At 43.2% G+C, this 19211-nt stretch overlaps 1 pseudogene; it reads left to right on the forward strand.

The window, feature by feature from the left end:
- LOC135404749 (E3 SUMO-protein ligase PIAS2-like) overlaps positions 1 to 19211 on the forward strand; it is a 66972-nt pseudogene that overhangs the window by 38497 nt on the left and 9264 nt on the right.

A 19211-nucleotide genomic window follows, 5' to 3' on the forward strand; every position in this document is an offset into this window, starting at 1 on the left:
TTCTACTGACTATTGTGGCTGTTAGTCCATCTGCTGCACAAAAAGCAGTGTTGTGATGCACAGTGTTTGAAAGTTGCTTATAATTAGTGAAGCTATTGTTGTTTGATATTGCTATGAACTAGTTTCCCAGATGCTTAATTTTCTTAGATAGCTGGAAATAAAGGGCATATACTGGTGAATGAAGATTAGCGTTTTAAATAATGATGTCTGTGTATAACTTCTTATTTTAGTAGTTAAAGAAAAACTAACTGCAGATCCTGATAGTGAGATTGCCACAACCAGTCTGCAGGTATCTCTGATGTGTCCTGTAAGTACATCTGGAAATTACCAGATACAGATTTCTATTTGTATCTGTAGTGCAGAGTTGGGCTGGCTTAAAAGGACCCACTTTAGAAACTTCACTGGCTTTCGTTATATACTGATTCATTAATATAAAATAGTGGGGAGAAGGGTGCATCTACAAGCATCTGATTGTAGCAGTATTCACCCAACTATGGTTTAGGACTGTGAATGCCTCAGATGTAATGCACTCATAATCAAGTTGCTACTCGGGTGTGTATAGTGAGGTCTTTAGAAGGAGTAATCTGATATATTGAGGCATTCAGACTAATTGGGCAGTGACAGAATAATTAAAGGATACAGTGGGAAATAAAACTTCAGATCTGCTCATCTTGGTGGTATTGCTTATACTGTAAGCTCCTGTAACAAACAAAAAAAATTGATCACTGTGTAACAAGGCAACACTGCCTTGGGGTTTCTCTTCCCAGGTAGAAACTGGTCTTATGTTTGTGACTGGTCTGTTAAACATTAAAATGGGTATTATGCCATTCTGAGTCTAACATGCAACTGAAGCTCAAAAACCCCCTTGAAATATATGGCTAAAAGAAAATTATAAAAGTGAGTACTTCAGTAAAAAAATCCCAGAAATAACACTGATGCAGGTCCATATGAAATGTTTCTGAAAACTCAGTGAAGACTCTGAGGATGGCTTTATTGTTCCTTTAAGTGCACTGTAACTGCTTTGATAGTGTGGATTTGCTTGCAGCACCCTTAGCACTGGGCACCTTCTCTAGTAAGAAGAGAGAGTTGTTAGCCATTCAGATCTACTCCACTGTCTTCTGTTCTGATGCTCTTTAAATGCATCTCCTGCAGCTGGGAAAAATGAGACTGACAATCCCATGCCAGGCTGTTACTTGCACACACTTGCAATGTTTTGATGCTGCTCTTTATCTTCAAATGAATGAAAATAAGCCTACCTGGATCTGCCCTGTCTGTGACAAAAAGGCAGCTTATGAGAGCCTAATATTAGATGGGTAAGAGACTGGGTTTGCAGATTACACAATCACTTAACATTTTTCATTATGTACTCAATAGCTACTTTTGTGACTTGAGGTTTAGACATTTCATACTATTTGCTTTGTCAAAATACTTTAGGTTGAGAGGAACTATTAGACTGTTAATTTCTCTTATCATGTAAAGAACTCACTAAGTTTATCTCCTAAGAGCATCATCAAACTCTTGAGCCTCAGTATATTTCCTCTGAAGAAATCCAAGTCTGACATCTAAGGATAGGTCTCCCTTTCATGTGACCCTATCTCTGAAGCTATTAACTTTAAAATTTAAATTTTAACTCATAAAAAAGTGTCAAACTTGGTTCAAAGTATGATTATTTCTGCTTCTGTATTGAAATCTATGAATTGCAGTAATGTTGGAGTGGAATATGAGTAGGTTGGGATACTCTTTTAATTTTCGATGTCTGCAAAGGCTGTAATTACAGGCTTTCAGGTAAGAGGAACTAGTGAGAGAGTACATGCAATGGGTGGAAGGTTGTGATAGTTTCAGTCTAGGCCTTCCTGGAGACCAGCTTGTAACCAGGAAGGAACTAGAGAAGTGACCAAGGAAGTATTCCATGCTATTCCTTTACGTAAACTTAGGTATAAATAAGCCTGTCAGAGACCTCTCTCTCTTCTCTTCTGGCGAGGTTTGGGAACAGTAGGTCCCTGCGTCGACCTTATCTGGAGCTGAGGCCTTCAGCGACTGCTGTGATCTGCCACGCGTGAAGGGAGAGTGCCGGGCCGGGTCTGACTGTCCTACTTTTCTCAAGGGAAGTGGTAAGATTTTGCTAGTTCTTTATTTTGCTGGTTACCGGGTTTTTCGATTGTGCATACCTGTTTGTTTTTTGTCCCTTTTTGTCCTTTTTTTTTCCATTTTCCCTTCCCCTCTTTCCCTTTTGGGAGGATCATAATTAGCTTTTCCACTGTGTCTCCTTTTCACTTAGAATAAAAATTTCATTTGGAATCAAAAATGAAACCACTCAGCCTTATTTTTCAGGCTCTTTATGGAAATCCTTTATGAATGTTTAGATGCAGATGAGATCAAATTCCAAGAGGATGGCTCCTGGTGCCCCATGAGGCCAAAGAAAGAAGCTGTGAAAGTCTCAATTCCACAGTGCACCAAAATACAAAGTATGTACATCTGGGTACTGGTTGCAAACCAACAAAAAGTCTTGGAGACTTAGTGGTAGCTTGTATAATGGGTGTGAATGTTGGTGTTCGTTTTGTGCAGGGCTTAATACTTCTGACCTTCTTGTCATATAAACTAAAAAGAAAGGGTTGTGTCTCTAAAAGTGTGTATTTTTTGGTCTTTGTCTTTGCTCGCTCTTTATAATAGCAGTTAAGCAAACAAAAGCTTGTTCTTGTTTTAGGTCCTTAAACTGATAAGTGAAGACTAAAGCTTGTGCTTTGATATTCTCAACATGACACACACAGAATACTCATAAAATAGTTCCTGGGCCCTAGAATTCTCTGTAGTGGTCAGAAAAATAATCTAAACCAGGATTTGAGTTCCTGGTTCTGTTGCAGATAGAAACTGCTGATGTCAAGAGCATTTAGAAAACAGTCATGTTCTATTATCTTCTTTAGGTTCCAGTGTTTTTTAGCAAAATCTCTTTTGTGACAGTGGCCAATGAGGAAAACGAGGAGAAAGTTGACGTTATTGACTTGACAATAGAAAGCTCTTCTGATGAAGAAGATCCTCCTACCAAAAGGAAGTGCATATTTATGTCTGAAACACAAGGAAGCCAAAACAAAGGGTTTGTCAATTTTAAAGTTAGTTGTTATTCTGTAATGTCTCAGATAAACTGATCTGTAGAGAAATGGATTTGTAATCTCTCTTCAGGGTCCAGCTCCACACTTCCAGAGAAGAATTTCTAGGCCTCTCCTTGCAGAAGGTGGTATTGATACAGTACCTTTGTACAGGCAAAACACTATTAAATAATTTTGCATATCACAAAAGATGTGTGCTTACTGTTGCTGTGTTTGCAGGGACATTTCTCCATAGAAAAGGAATTTGATTAAGCTAATGGACAGGATTCTCCTGAGAAAGTAGATTATGCCAAGTGGAGGAGCTTTATGCATTCTTGTTAAGTTAGTGTCATCTTAAAGGCTTTTTTCTCGGTGTCTGTTATACCCTTCATCTAATCTGCTCTGGTGTCCAGGAAATGAGGCTGTGTTGCGTTTCATCCATCCCATCAGTTTTGGAAGGGAGGTACTTTGCTGTTTTGAATCAAAACAAGATTTTCCTCCATATCTCTGTTAAACTCTGGAATGTCTTGGACACTGTTGTTGACCATGGTTATCAGTCAGTCCTGCAACTTGGTTAGCACAACCAACAACTTCCCAAGTACTCTATCAACTGCTCCATCTTTGTTGTCATGCCTGACTTCAGTGGCAGGCTTAACCAAGTTCTTTACTGTTGTGCCAACTTCTGTCTGTTTTAACCTGCACACCTTGGCTGCAGCTGCTGTTTGTGGCTTCCATAACATTCTTTCTCTTGGCCCATAAAGCACAGGAGACCTGCAGGAAGTGAGGGACACTGGTTAGGCTCACCAGCACTCACTGCTCCACGAGGCAATTCCAAGCATCAGCTTTTAGTAATGGCTTATTAGTGTTGCATGAGGTGTATGTCTGACAGCGTAGTGGCTTATGTCTTGTACTAAAATAATAGTAATACAAACAAACAACTTCTGTTTTGCCAGCTCTTGAAGTAATGAGCAGGTGTAATGTGTCTCTAGCCCACAGGAATGTATGGTTTTTGGTGAGCAAATAGTTGGTCATTTTCAACCACTTTCAGCAGCAATACAGCTGTTGCTTTTTGTGAGGATTGTGGAGGAGTCCCTCTGCAAGAGGCCCAGTTTCTTATTTTCTAAGAAAAAATAGCTACAAATACATGTCTTAATGAAGTTTCAGAAGGCACCAAGACTTCCTTCCACGCTCCTGTGTTTGTTTGAGATGGCTATGTGCAACCATAATTGTAGAAGGACTGAGTTTTCTTGTCTCTCTGTGACCCATGTATTTTCCTTGCTGTTTAGGTATGGATATGGCATGTTTTCATTCTTCAAACCCAAGTCAAGACAGGGTTTTGGGTAATAGCTTATCTCCTGTAAAAAATGTTGCCCAAATGCTAGTTTTGGCAAAACTGTGGGGTGTCTTCTTATAGGCAGAAGCAATGTAGGCTGAAGTATAAGGTGCTTGAGAAGGAAGGGTCTAAAATCCAAGCTTCTGAATTCAAAAGTAGCAAGGCAGCAGTCTGGGAAGGAAGACACAAGTGTATAACACTCATGGCTGGTGGGCTGGAGGGAGCAATGTGGAGCAGCTGGGAATGGGATTCTGGGTGTTTCCACCTGACTTGGAGTTTATGAGATATTTTATACATGTGGCTGGTGCCTGAATTCCTGTGGTGTTATCTTTAACACTGCTGTGAAGTAATTGGGCAGCAGGTGGGGATGCAAAAGGGTTTTAACTGGTTGCATACTCCTGTAGAGCTGAACTTAGCTTGGGCTCAGGCTGTGAGTAAATATGTGTTTGATATTTAACTCCCACATGGGTTTGATATTTAACTCCAGTACCATCTTGGAGTGGCGCAGTTAGAAATTCTTGAGCTGGCGGGGCAGCGAGGGGGGGTCCCTCCAGCTTCCCGGGGAGAGGAATGGAGCTGAGCGGCACCAGAGCGATTGCGTCTGCTCGCCTGGGATTCAGCATGGTTGGAAGGGTGGATGCATGTGGCAGGACCTGGCCCGCATCTGCAGTGGCTGTGCCTCCCGAGAGCCCCCCTCCCAGGGATGCTGCGATGGCAAAAGGCGCTCAGGGGCGGGGGTTTTCCGTGCACAGCAGCTCCGTAGCTTGTGAGCTAGTTCCCCCTTTCTCTGCCTCCTGGAGTGAGTCGGTGGGTTTTTCAATATCTTTTTGCTCTGGGAGTGGCGTTTTTTTATCTCTATCTTTTTGAGTCTCAAAGACTAAACACCACGGTTTCAAGATACTAGCTGCCTGTTTATCCCCTTGAGTTGTGGCATCCCAGAGCTTAATTCCTATATGATCCCACTCCAATACATTAAAAACATTTGAAAGAGTTAAACCGGGTTGATTTTTCTGTGCCCAAAGTAGCAAATTTTGCAGCGGCAGATCATCTACCTGCGACCCATGCTCTTTGAGCGGGTGTTTCATAAATTCATATACATCTTTTTGCTCAGAGGACATATTTAACCCCATTATTACAATTTTCTTCTTATTATTAACTATTCTTCAATCATTCACGACTTCTCACCTCACTGTACTGAAGTAAGGGATCCTGGCGCCTTTTCCAGAATTCTTTCTTTTCTCTTTCCATCTTCTGATGCTTTCATACATCTTTTCCATCTGATTTCCTTTTTCCAAAGCATGCTAGTTTCGATGAAGTAGCATCAGCCAGCGGTGGAGGGAAGTCCGAAGAATCTACGTCATCGTACACATCCTCTCCACAATCTTTTCCAGACAGCTTTGTTGAAGAAGATGTGCTTGCTATGGGATCTCCATCAGCAATTTCATCGTAAATATCTTGATTGAAAGGAAGAGGAGTTGGGAACACATTTCCAGCTCCACTATTGTCAGAGCTCAGGCTCATCAAGCTCTCCTGCTCTCCAACCTGGGAAACCAAACAGGTGTTCAGCCTGGAAAACCAGAGGCAGCTGCCCAGCAAGAGGCCTCAGAAACAATGATGGAATCCATCGGAGGGCCTTGGGCACTGTGCAAGAGTGCAAAAAGAAGCTGCTAACTTCAGTGGAAGGATACCTGCGGTGAACACCTGTCACCAAAGTTAAAAATGAGAAAGAAAATACTACTTAACTCCCTTTATGAAATATGTATTGATTTATAATTAATATTGACAGTGTGTTGGTAGAAAATTTTAATAGTGGAGATAAGTTGGAAAAAAGTGTGTAAAAATATGTTAAATATGTCCATGCATGCCTCCTTCCCTGTAGCCTAAAAATTCCTGCACTAGGTGGGATAAAAATGCTTTTATGTAAACATTGCAGGCCATTCCAGGTGATTTCTACTCCTTTCAACTCGATGAGGAGGACAGAAGAATAAAACCTCTTTTTTAGTGACGCAGTCAGATTGTCTCTATTAATAGCCAACATCAGTAAAAGAAGTTAAAACTGTGTCAGGTTAGGGTTTAGGCATTGGCAGTAATCTGTGTTTCAGGGGCTGCATAATGGTCAGTCATGCCCTTGGCATGACAGGGTGGCACTGAGAAACAGTTATGTGGAGAAATTGAAACAACTGCTCTCCTCCTGGCTCTGGCTACCTGCACATCCCTCCCAGGATGCTCCACAAATAGATACCCATTTCTGTCTCTGAATAGTAGACTGTTATAAATGACTCCAGCACTGTACTTTTTTTTAATGCTAACTTGCTCTTATGTCACAGCTGCTGTTGCGAACCAAGATATGGTCATGTTATTATGAAGACAGTTATGAAAGAGGAAATTAGAGTGGAATGCTGTGTAGTGAGTAGCCATGCTATAGCTGTGTTATAACATAGTGATCCTGTGAATGAGAGTGCACAGCAGTGCATAATTTCTCTTCTGTAACTAACAGTCAGGTTGTTTGTAATTTCCCATGCTGTTTGAAACAGGGTTCTTGTGTATCAGCTATCTACTGTCAGAGTGCCTAGTGTTACAACAGCTGATGCTGCTGCTATTCTGCCTTCATTAACAGACTACCCAGTACCATTTCATCATCCACCAATATCCAGTTTTTCATCAGACTTGCCAGGTAGGTGGTGGTTATTTTTCATGTCTATTCTGACAGTGTTATTAACTTGTGGGGTGGGTAAAAATTGGAGAATTTATCATTTTTTTTTTTAATGGAACAAGACTATATGCAGTATTGCACTAGTGTGATGTCTAGACAAGCCCAGTACAGGGTTTTTTCCAGTTTCAGATTGCATTTCGCAACAGTGATGTGACAAACATTTTTTCTTGGGTACAAATTGGCACTTTGGACTGGCAACCAGAAGCACTTCTTGCTATGTTCAGTTAGACTTGGTGTAAACATCTGATAGTTATGTGTTGTAGATGCGAGGGAGAATAGCTACTTATTTAAGTTAATAGATGTGTGATGACACTGACTCATCCAAACATTAGATGTAGATATTCTGGTAACTGATTTTAGTGGTGCTCTGTCTAGACTGTATGAAAAAGGTTAAGGTGAGCTACAATCTGTAAGCTGACATCTATTGACGTTCTTTACCTAGACATACCCTAAATGCCTATGATGTATTCTTCAACACTGCTGCTAAATATCAGACAAAAGGTGGGGATACTGATTGTTTTCTATCCTGACTCCTTGTAAAGAACACTGTATATTGGGACTCTGGGGGTTCTCTTTGCTGGCTATGACAAACTCAGAGCCTGGGAAATGGTGACTTATGGTGAGAGGTGTCACACTGGCCTCCTGTAATTCCCCTCTCCCCCTTTCATTGCCTGTATCCATTTCTCCTCTCAAACATCTCTGGGTTTTTTCCTCTTCTTTCAGCACCAGTTTGGCAGTGAGATGAATATCATTCCCCTTGTTCCTCTGTCCATTTTGTTTCCCTTATTGCTCCTTCCTTCCACTTCTCCCCTGTTAAGAAATTGGTTGTCTTCCCAAATTGGATAGGAGAAAAAGCTGAGAGAACAGAAATCTAGAACTGTTGTCCATTTCTTTTGACTGAAGTTCAAGAATGTGCAAGACCAAAAGAAGCTGTCAATTCTCTAAAGGCAACTGAGCTTAAATACACTTCAAAATTTTTCTCTAATGGAGAAAGGGGAGATATCACTGGCCAGAACAGATTTGGAGGTGAGGGGAGACGGAGGAAGTTTACCATTTTTTTCTGTTGACATAGTAACACAAGGCCAATATTTAACAACAAAACAAAAAAGGCAGTAATTACTCATTGGTATCAGAATTTTAAACATCTTTTCCTAAATGCTTACACACTAATGGTGTATAAGATGGATGCCAGTTGTCACTGTTTTTAGAGGATATACTTTGAGCTACTTGTAGTTTCCTCTTCTTCGTTCCTTTTATTTGTCTAGACAGAAAATGTGGAGGATATTACAAATGTTTCCTTATTGGCTGCCCATGGGTGGAGGAAGAGACCTGCTGCTTGTTTTTGGACTTGTGCATGTTGTGACTTTACTTCATTCCAGCATCTTTAATGTGATGGCACTTCATGTCCCAGTTTGACCAAGTCAGGTACAATATGCAGGGAAACTTGCATTATGAACCAACAGCTCCAAATGGCAACATCCATCTAAGCAACCACATTGAACCACCCTGCAATATCCAATGAATAATACATCATTATGTCATGCTCATTCTTAAAAAGGGACACATGTACTTGATAACTCATTTTGCTGCTGCCTGAGGTAGTCATTGAGAGTGGTGTCACGATGGTTTATTCCATTTACAAACTGTGTAACAATTGCAAAATCTGTTCTATGACCACAAAAAAAAGTTCCTTAAATTTGTTGTGTATGAATAAAAGAAAGACTCATCAATTTATCCTTCTTTCTAGGTCTGAATTTTCTTTCGCTAATCCCAGTTGATTCGCAGGTATTTTTCTGAACTGCTGTGGGGTTAATTTTCAAGTCTGTTTTTTATGACATAGTGCTAAAATAACTATCAGAGTGCTGTTTGCAGTCCACTTGCTTAGACCTAACCACAGACCAGGAAAATCCATTTCCCAATGGGAGATGGTAACAAAGATGCATTAAGGGAGGCTTCAGTTTAACCTTACTATGATAAATCCAGGCATGGAAACTCACTATTGGTATTTTGCCTTTCTAAACCAGATACTTGCACAGCACTAACTTGAATACACTCAGGGTGGTGAGGAAATGGAACAGGTTGCCCAAAGAAGCTGTGGTTGCCCCATCCCTGGAAATATTCAAGGCCAGGTTGGATGGGGCTTAGAACAATCTGGTCTAGTGGAAGGTGTCCCTGCCCACGGCAGGGGAGTTAGAACGAGATGATCTTGAAGGTCCCTCCCAACCCAAACCATTCTTGGATCATGTACTTCATGCTCTTAATTCACACTATCTGTAGGCCAGATTAAGCTCTGTAAATATACCTCACTGATTGTTATATCTGTTGGTTTTTATATTAGTAGGAGTTTATGTTCTAAAGAAAATATCTTCATTAATTGGAAAGGCACGACTGAATACTTTTATAATAAATTCCTCCATGCAACTCTTCAACTCCATTGTCTTTGGATTATATGGAAATTTTGTAGGTCAAAAAGATCACCGACTTGTGCGCTGTAAACTTAACTTCAATCTTAAATTCAAACCTAAACGAGGTGGTATCCCAAGGAGGAGACTCCAAGTTAACAATCTCCAATCAGCCACAATGAGAGACAGATTCCAGGCAAATCTTCAAACTAGGCTTGAAAATCATTCTATAGACTCTCTAGATCCCTCTCCTGAAACACTTTGGCACCATATGAAAAACAGCATCCTGCAGTCCTCTGAAGAATCCTTAGGGTTCGCCTTCAAGAAGAACAAGGACTGGTTTGATGAAAACAGTCAAAACATCCAGGAATTGTTGAGGAAGAAGAGATCTGCTCACCAAGCACACCTTGCACTGCCATCCTGTCATGTAAGAAGAGCAACCTTTCGCCTTGCATGCAGCAAGCTCCAACAGAAACTCCGTGACATCCAGAAGAAGTGGTGGATCAATCTAGCTAAAAAAAACAGTTATGCGCAGATACGGGTGATCACAGAGGATTCTATGAGGCCTTGAAAACAGCATATGGGCCTACATACCAGGTCCAAAGCCCTCTACTTATCGCAGATGGTCAAACGCTTCTGACAGATAAAACCTGCATTCTGAATCGATGGTCTGAACACTTACAGGCTCTTTTCATTACCAGCCATGTAGTCCAAGACACAGCAATTCAGTCCATCACACAACAACCGGTGAAGTACGAATTGAATAGTGCTCCCACTTTAGGAGAAACCCTCAAGACCATACAGCAGGTGAAAATCGGCAAGGCAGCTGGGGTTGATGGAATTCCACCTGAACTCTGGAAATATGGGGGCCTTGCACTCCATGCTAAATTTCACGAGTTTGTGGTGCGCTGTTGGGAACTAGGTGAACTACCATCAGACCTTTTAGATGCAGTCATTATCACTTTGTATAAGAAGAAAGGAATTAAATCAGATAGCTCAAATTACTGTGGTATTACTCTGCTCTCCATTGCAGGCAAAATCCTGGCAAGAATACTCTTGAACAGACTAATACCCCCTATAGCAGAAGGAATTCTATCTGAAAGCCAATGTGGTTTCAGAGCCAACAGGAGCACCACAGACATGGTATTTGTTCTCAGACAACTGCAAGAGAAGTGTAGGGAACAGAACAAAGGTCTCTATGTAACCTTTGTTGACCTCACCAAGGCTTTCGATACTGTGAGCAGAAAAGGTCTATGGCAGATTTTGGAACGTTTAGGTTGTCCCCCTAAGTTCCTTAAAATGATCATCTCACTCCACGAGGATCAGCAGGGACAAGTCTGATATGGCAATGCACTTTCTGAGCCCTTTCTAATAAAGAATGGTGTGAAACAAGGCTGCGTTCTTGCACCAACCCTATTCACAGTCTTTTTCAGCATGATGCTCCAAACGGCCACGGCAGACCTCTATGATCAGGATGGTATCTACATTCGATACCGCACTGATGGAAGCCTTTTCAACCTAAGGCGACTGAAGGCCCACACCAAGACCTTAAACCATCTTGTCCGGGAGCTGCTTTATGCTGATGACACCGCCCTTGTCGCCCACACAGAAGCAGATCTGCAGCATTTAACATCCTGCTTTGCAGACGCTGCTGAGCTCTTTGGGCTGGAAGTCAGCTTAAAGAAGACTGAAGTTCTCTATCAACCAGCACCTCAGGAAGTCTTCCATCACCCCCATATCACCATTGGCGAATCAGAGCTCAAATCAGTTCAGCAGTTTAATTACCTAGGTAGCCTCATCTCCTTGGACAGTAAGATCGACGGAGAGATAGACAACAGGTTAGAAAAGGCATGTAGTGACTTCAGAAAGCTTCATAAAAGAGTTTGGCAAAATGAACACTTGAAGAAAAGTACAAAGATCAGTGTTTACAGGGCCATAGTGCTGTCTACTCTCTTATACGGATCTGAATCATGGGTCGTCTACCGCCACCACCTGAGTCTCTTCGAGTGTTTCCATCAATGCTGTCTCCACACAATCCTAAGCATCCACTGGTCAGATTATGTGACTAATACCTTTGTTATAGATCAAGCAGCAGTCATGAGTATTGAGGCCATGTTGCTGAGAACACAGCTGCGTTGGGCAGAGCACGTCTCAAGGATGAAAGATCACCACCTCCCTAAGATCTTGCTTTATGGTGAACTTGCCACCGGCTGCTGCAAGAGAGGAGCCCCGAAGAGAAGATACAAGGACTCCCTGAAACAACATCACAGCCTTGGCCATACTGATCAACATAACTGGTCTACTGTGGCCTCCAGACAGGAGGTCTGGAGACACACTATCTATAACGCTGCTGATACTTTTGAGAAAGCACGCAGGATCACTCTTGAGAAGAAAAGACAACGCAGAAAGGATCGTGCCTTTCAGAATATATCTAGTAAGGAGTCTTTCTGCTGTGTCTTTTGCAACCGGACATGTCTATTTCATATTGACCTTTATAACCACCAACGCACTTGTAACAAACGTGGGTAGAGCCCTTCCTAAATCTTTGTTTGTGAAGGCTGTTTTTATTGTGTGACAGGATGGCAGTGCAAGGTGTGCTTGGTGGGCGGTTCTCTTCTTCCTCAACAAGTCCTGGATCTCTTGATTGTTTTCGTCAAACCAGTCCTTGTTCTTCTTGAAGGAGAACCCTAAGGATTCTTCAGAGGACTGCAGGATGCTGTTTTTCATACGGTGCCAAAGTGTTTCAGGAGAGGCATCTGTAGAATCTATGGAAAGTTTTTCGAGCCTGGTTTGAAGGTTTGCCTGGAATCTGTCTCTCATTGTGGCTGATTGGAGATTGTTAACTTGGAGTCTTCTCCTTGGGATACTGCGCCTTTTGGGTTTGAATGTGAGATTGAAGTTGAGTTTACAGCGCACAAGCCGATGGTCTGTTTGGCATTCTGCGCTGGGCATCACGCGGGTATGGAGGACATTGCGGACATCTCTCTGTCGCTCCAAGACATAATCGATTAGGTGCCAATGCTTAGATCTGGGGTGCATCCAGGTTGTCTTCAGACTATTTTTCTGCTGAAAGATAGTATTAGTGACAGTGAGCTGTTGCGCCGCACAGAATTCTAGCAGTTTCCAACACCATGCTTGCCTAATATTCCTATTCAGGCTTCAAAGTTCTTTCCTACTCTGGCGTTGAAATCACCAAGGATAATGATCTTATCATCTGCAGGCACCTTTTGATTTCCCCCATACCAGAGAGGCTTTACCCATTTGGCCTGCTTGATTGCAGTGCATGTTTCACAATTATGGGTAACCTGGGAGATAGCGTCCACAGTTAAGTCCACCCCTCGATCACGAGCCCATCTGTAGGTTGCACCTCTTCCCTGATGACCTGAGGCATCATGGGCCCACCAAGCCAGAAATAATTCACCCTTATATTGCCACCCTCATTTTAAACAACTTTTTCCTAAAAAACTTCTTCCTACCCCGTATCTTCTGGGACAGCTGTGTACATGCCTTTACATTAGAGCTCTAAAAGCACCAGGAACATGGTAAAAGTCTCCTCCACTCTTGCAAGGTGTGTTCTTGTATATGCACACACATGCAGGAAGCGGTGCAGTGCACAGCTCTGCTGCATCACAAGGAGCATGGACTTCACTCAAAGACCAGAATGAAAATAATCCTAGATGTGCATTTTCCATTTATATTGTAAGTTCATGCATAACTGAACCTTTAGAGAAAGCAGAAAAAGGGTACAACATTTTTTTCACAATGCTAACCACTGAAACTAGGAGAAGACTTCTGCCTGACTGGAAATAATACAGCATGAATAACACTAACCCATGTAGTGTCCACTGGATGGTGGTTCTGGCAGATATTAAGTAGAAGAGAGAAAAGCAGCAATTACAAAGGTGTACTTTAGATTCAACCCAGCTCTGGGGGGGAAAAAACAGTTCAAGCCACAAAATCTGTTGACTCCTCAGAGCTCCCAGTTACAAACAAAAAGGAATTAAAGTTGGGATCTGAACTTCTCAGTGATATTAATTAAAGCCTCGTGCCTTTAGAATACTAGTCAAGATGCATGCTGCATTTCTAAAATTTCTCTTGTGCTTTTGAGAAAGCTAGACTGCAAAGCATCTAATCCTGTTCCTCCATTTGGGAGAAGTATTTTGACCAAACAAATCAAACTGAGCTCCATTAGGAGGCGTGGGCTTGCACAGAAATTGTCCAAGATTTGGACATCCAGCCCCAAAGAGATGCCTTCAAGGCAGTCCCCAATCCTCATGCAAAAGCTGGATGGGTAAAATCCTGATTCCTGACATTTTACAGTGGGATCATTCTTATTTTTTAGAGAAACAACAAAAGCTGTACAGATAGCAAAATTCTTTCTGGGACCCTTGGATTCAGGTCATTACTCTTCTCTAATGGAGTATACAGATTTCTGCCTCTCTGTTTCAGGGTAGCAGCACAGTAGTGGAAAGCCCCACTAGCATTAACCTGCTTGTAGTTTTAAATGCAGATGCCCTGGTATTACAGGTGCAGCTTGGGCAGAGTTGCCACACACCTGGATGTCCCATTTTCTCAATGACAAGTGGTGGCTCATTCAACCAAAGTGACCAGCCCTTCAGAGCAACTCAGAGTGCTTGAAAAAGGTCTCTAATATTGTGGAAACCAACCAACAGACACCCCCAACCCTTGACCAGCTTGGATGTGGAGATCCACAGTTCCCCTAACCAGTAACAAGCCACACTGATGAGCATCCCCAGACCATGGGGTGGGATGTCTTTTTGTGTTGCTCCTTTTCCTTGACTTTCTGGTCCATTCCCCTGCCCTAAGAGCCTCCCAAGCTTTCCTCTGTGTGTTGTCCTCCCTGCTCCACCATCACTCAGCACTTCCACACCAGAGCTCATCTAAAACCTCTCCCACAGATGCAAGTTTGACAGAAATTTTAAGCTCTGCTCTTTGGAGAGAGACACCTTTCTCACCATTGAAGGTGGTATGCAGTGACTCACAAAGAAAGCAACTCCTACAGCTTAAGGATTGCACCACAGCCAACCCCAGACCCAGTAGACGTGGTGAGCGAACCCCTCACAGCAGTCATTGATAAGAAAAAAGCACCTTTTAATTGTTTATTTGGTGCCTGAACCTTGGCAAATGCTTTGCATTTTCATGATACTGTTATTTTCTGGGCTTTTATCCCTTTTTTTTTATCACAAAGTCTCATTATATTTGATGGCTTTCTCAAATCTCCAGCTCCCTGGCATGATGCAAAAAGGCATGTGTCAGAGCATTACTAGTGACAGGTTTGTTCTTTATGCTAAAAAACAAACAAACAAACAAAAGCAGGAGCTGGGTCTATTCATGGACTAGAGAGAAGCGTTTCTGCTCAGGAGGCAAGGTGCCAACTCTACACACCCACCCACTTCATTAAAATTACCTCCAACAGGCTACATTCAAAGACAACTCCTCAAAGGCCTCTGCAGAGGTGGCAGATCCAAACAGGGTTCATTGTTGGGTGCCCTGGTACATACCTCCTCCCCTGCACCATCCACCGGCCTGGCCCTGACTCGCAGGAGGGTCCCAGCACCTTTTTGAAGGCCTTTGGCTCTCACACTGGCCTGGATGTCACCTCCCCACCATGGGACGTTGCCAGTGAGTTGAGGTTCTGCAGAGCATGTCCACCCCTGTTTCCCATTTGAACTGCAGGACATTGGGAAGGGGCCCTTGCTGCCTCCCCATTCCCATTGTGGGACCAGAAAGATGTGACCAGTTGTATCAGTGCATCAAAAAGAGGAGGTGGGGGAGAGAAAAGGTACCAGCACTCCCTATTCAATGTGATGAAAGAGCAGCAGCACTTTTTCACAGGTATTTTCTGCAAAGCATCCATCAAAACCACACCCTCCCCCAAAAGCAGTATTTTATAGAAGTGAAGCTGGATGAGGGATGTGTACCTAGAGCCCACTTGGCACCACACCATGAGGCTGCTTTCCCTCAGCCAAATGACTAATGTGACCATGATTTAAAGCTAGTTATGAGATAGACCTCCCCATCTCTGCATTCCCAACACGAGTATGTTACAGCATCAATCACAGCCACATCCCAATGCAGTGACCAGAGGACAGCACTTGTTCTTCAGCCTCCTCATCCCTTCATCCCATATAGAGTTCTCAGGGAGGTCCTCCACCTTTTGGACACACTGTCCCATGGAGAGCAGTATCTTACCCTCCACTCCACCAACACACACCAAACCAGTGCGCTAAAGTAGCTCAAGTGTTTTCATCAAGTTTGAGTCCCAGAGCCAGTACCAGCCCCAAAGAAGACTTTGGTGCTTGGGGAATGAATGTGAGGAAGGAGCAATTCAGAAAAACCCATCACATCCATGGAAGAAAACCTGACAGATATTTTAACACATGGTGGGAAAACAGACAGGTAAAGGTGAAGAAATCAAGTGAAGGTAATATCAACAGCAACGCTGGCCAGGAGGACTTCTCATCTGGCATATAACCAGGCTCATAATGCATTTGCCAAAGAGCAGCAAATGTTGTGTCTCTGAAGAGAGTCAGACGATGAGTCAAAGCCTGGGTCTGCCAAAGTCAAGGTCAGCCCAGGCAGAAAAGCCCTCCTCTCATTGCTTAGTTTCTAATAAAAAAGGTCCAACGAGAGAGGCTGGGCTATGGATAAGGAATCCCAGGACAAGGACAGGTGTTCAACACAGCCGGTCCCACACAGTCTGGATTAATGCAAGAGCCAGTGTATCCTAAAAATTGCTATGAACTTCCTGGATGTTGTTGAGGTCCTTGATTTTTTTAATGGGGCTCAAAATCGCTTGTTACAGAAAGAACAGAGTCACGCTGGACACATGACAAACATACTTTAGCTTCCCTAACAGCATCCCAACTCCTTTCAAGGAGGAACTGCTTTCTGTCCAAGGGATGGGGGGGATTTACCTTGCATCCCTTCCCCTTGGTCCATGTTCTATTTTTCTAAGCTTGTAACTACCTTCTGGTAATATATTCCTTCCCCAGTACACCCCTGCACCCTATAGAAGAAGCACGTGAATGGCATCACATGCCATCTGGATCTGGCAATACAGGAGTCTCCCGGCAGATGACATAGGACAAGATGATACGTCCTTATCTCCAGGGTGCTTCTATAGTCTCCTTTGGCAAAACACCCAGGATTTCCACCAGCATGTTTGTAATCACACATGCCAGACAGATTTTCCTACTCAAATCAATCAAGGCCATGGAGAAGGTGCTATCTGTATCTGTAGGCTGGAGTAATGCAGGTGGATGAGCCCAGTGAGGAGCAAAGCAGTGGTTGCACATCCTGTTCAAGACCTGAGCTCATTGCCATTTTGGAAACCACCTCCAGCCCTTGCAAGCCTGGAAAACCACCCTCCATGCCAATAGAGGTGAGAAGGAAGGAGAGGCAGGGGTTGACATGACCTCTTGTTTTGTAGGGAGCCAACTACATTTTGCAACCTCCTGCACTGGGAACACAGCCTTTGCTTCTCCAAGACTCAGGCATTAAAGCATTTTCTGTTGATTAAAGAAATTCAGTGGTTTCACAGTGCAAGAATACAGAAGACTGTGGCAGTCTGTTCCTGACAATTGCATGCTCTCCAAGTGAGTACAAAACACTGAATCCATCTCTCAGATATGAAAAATATTACATCTAGGTGAAATGTCTGTGTACAAAAAACCCAACTGAAATATTACAATGAATTGGTTTTATTCCCTGCATCCAGTTGATGCTGTTTCATTTTCTGTCATAAGATAGCATTTCACTTTGGAGGTTGTGGCTTATTTCATCTCACTTCAAATGAACCCTTTAAAAGCCTCCCCCGTCTCCTCATTTTGCTTAAAAACTCAAAGACAATATAAAACCAGGAAAATAATTTTTCAACCGGCGAACTGGAAAATCATTATCGTCATAACCAGATATCTCTGTTTTCATGTAGCTCTAAGTCCCCAGAAAATCAGGTCAATAGAAGTGCTGTCAGTTGAGCTGCTGGTCCACCACCCACGCACCTCCCCACTGCTGACGGGATACAAAAATCCCTTGCTTCGGGATACAATTTCTCTGTAAAACCATATTTTCAGGTTCAAGGAGCAACCTTGGAGACAGGAGTCTGGCCACCACTAGTTAATTAAATGCAGGCAGAAGTCAGGCAGAGAGATGAGCAACAGATTAAGGATGGATCACAGAATATGCTGAGTTGGAAGGGACCCACAAGGATCATCAAGTCCAACTCCTGGCCCTACACAGAACCATTCCCAAGAGTCACATCATGTACCCAAGAGTATCATTCAAATGCTTCTTGAACTCTGGCAGGCTTGGTGCTGTGACAACTTCTCTGGGGAGCCTGTTCCAGCACTTAATCACCCTCTTTCTAATATCTAACCAAAACCTCCCCTCATGCAACTTCAGGCCATTCCCCTGGGTCCTGTCACTGGTCAACAGAGAAAAGAGATCAGTGTCTGCCCCTTCTCTTCCCGGCGCAAGGAAGTTGTAGACTGCAATGAGGTCTCCCCTCAGTCTCTTCTCCAGGTTGAACAGAGCAAATGACCTCAGCCAATCCTCACGCAGCTTTCCCTCAAGGCCCTTCCCCATCTTCATTGCCCTCCTTCGGACACTCTCTAATAGCTTAATATCACAAACTGCACACAATATTTAAGGTGAGGCCACACCAGTGCAGAATACAGCAGGAAAATCACCTCCCTCAACCAGCTGGCAATGGTTTGCCTGATGCCCCCTAGGATGCGGTTGGCCCTCCTGGCTGCCAGGGCGCATTGCTGACTCATGCAACTTGCCGTTGCAAAGGCCCCCCAGGTCCCTGACTTCCAGCATCTCATTCCCCAGTCTGTACATACATCTGGGTTTCCCATCCCAGTAACAGAATCGAGCATTTCCCCTTGTTGAACTTCATATGGTTGGTGATTGCCCAGTCCTCTAATTCGTTGAGGTCTCTCTGCAGGGCCTCCCTGCCTTTAAGGGAGTCAACAGCTCCTCCCAGTTTTGTGTCGTTTGCAAACTTGCTTAATATCCAGTGGCTGTCCAAAAAACTAACCGATTCCAGTATGGGGTATAGCTGGAATAGTTTATTGAACAAGAGAAATCAATTTAAGGGTCTTGGGGGCAGGACGTTAATGAGAAGCCAGAGTAATCCTTATAGTTGTACTTTAATAGGTCTTGTGAGAAGGGTCCAGCTTTTCAGATCACGAGATTCTTTTCAGCTCTTGTTGCCCAAGGTTTATGGTTCAAATTGACCAAGCGCTTTTTTGGTGACAGCTGGGTCTGGGCCCCTACAGCATCCCTTCCAGTCCTGCATCCAAGTCATTTATGAAGATGTTGAAGAGAACTGGGCCTAAGATGGAGCCCTGCAGAACCCCACTAGTGACAGGTCACCAGTCTGATGTTACCCCATTCACTATTAACCTCTGTGCTTGACCCATGAGCCAGTTTCTCACTCACCACATGATGTGTTTATCCAGCTGTGGGCTGGACATTTTGTCCAGAAGGATCCTGTGAGAGTATCTAAAGCTTTATTGAAATTGAAAAAGCTTACATCAACTGGCTTCCCTTGATCAACTAGATGCGTTACCTTGTCATAAAAGGAAAACAGGTTTGATTAAGCAGGACTTTCCTCTCATAAAGCTGTTCTCTCCTTGACCAATGACTGCATT

This window comes from Pseudopipra pipra, chromosome W (genome assembly GCF_036250125.1).
Source record: "Pseudopipra pipra isolate bDixPip1 chromosome W, bDixPip1.hap1, whole genome shotgun sequence".
NCBI lineage: Eukaryota > Metazoa > Chordata > Aves > Passeriformes > Pipridae > Pseudopipra > Pseudopipra pipra.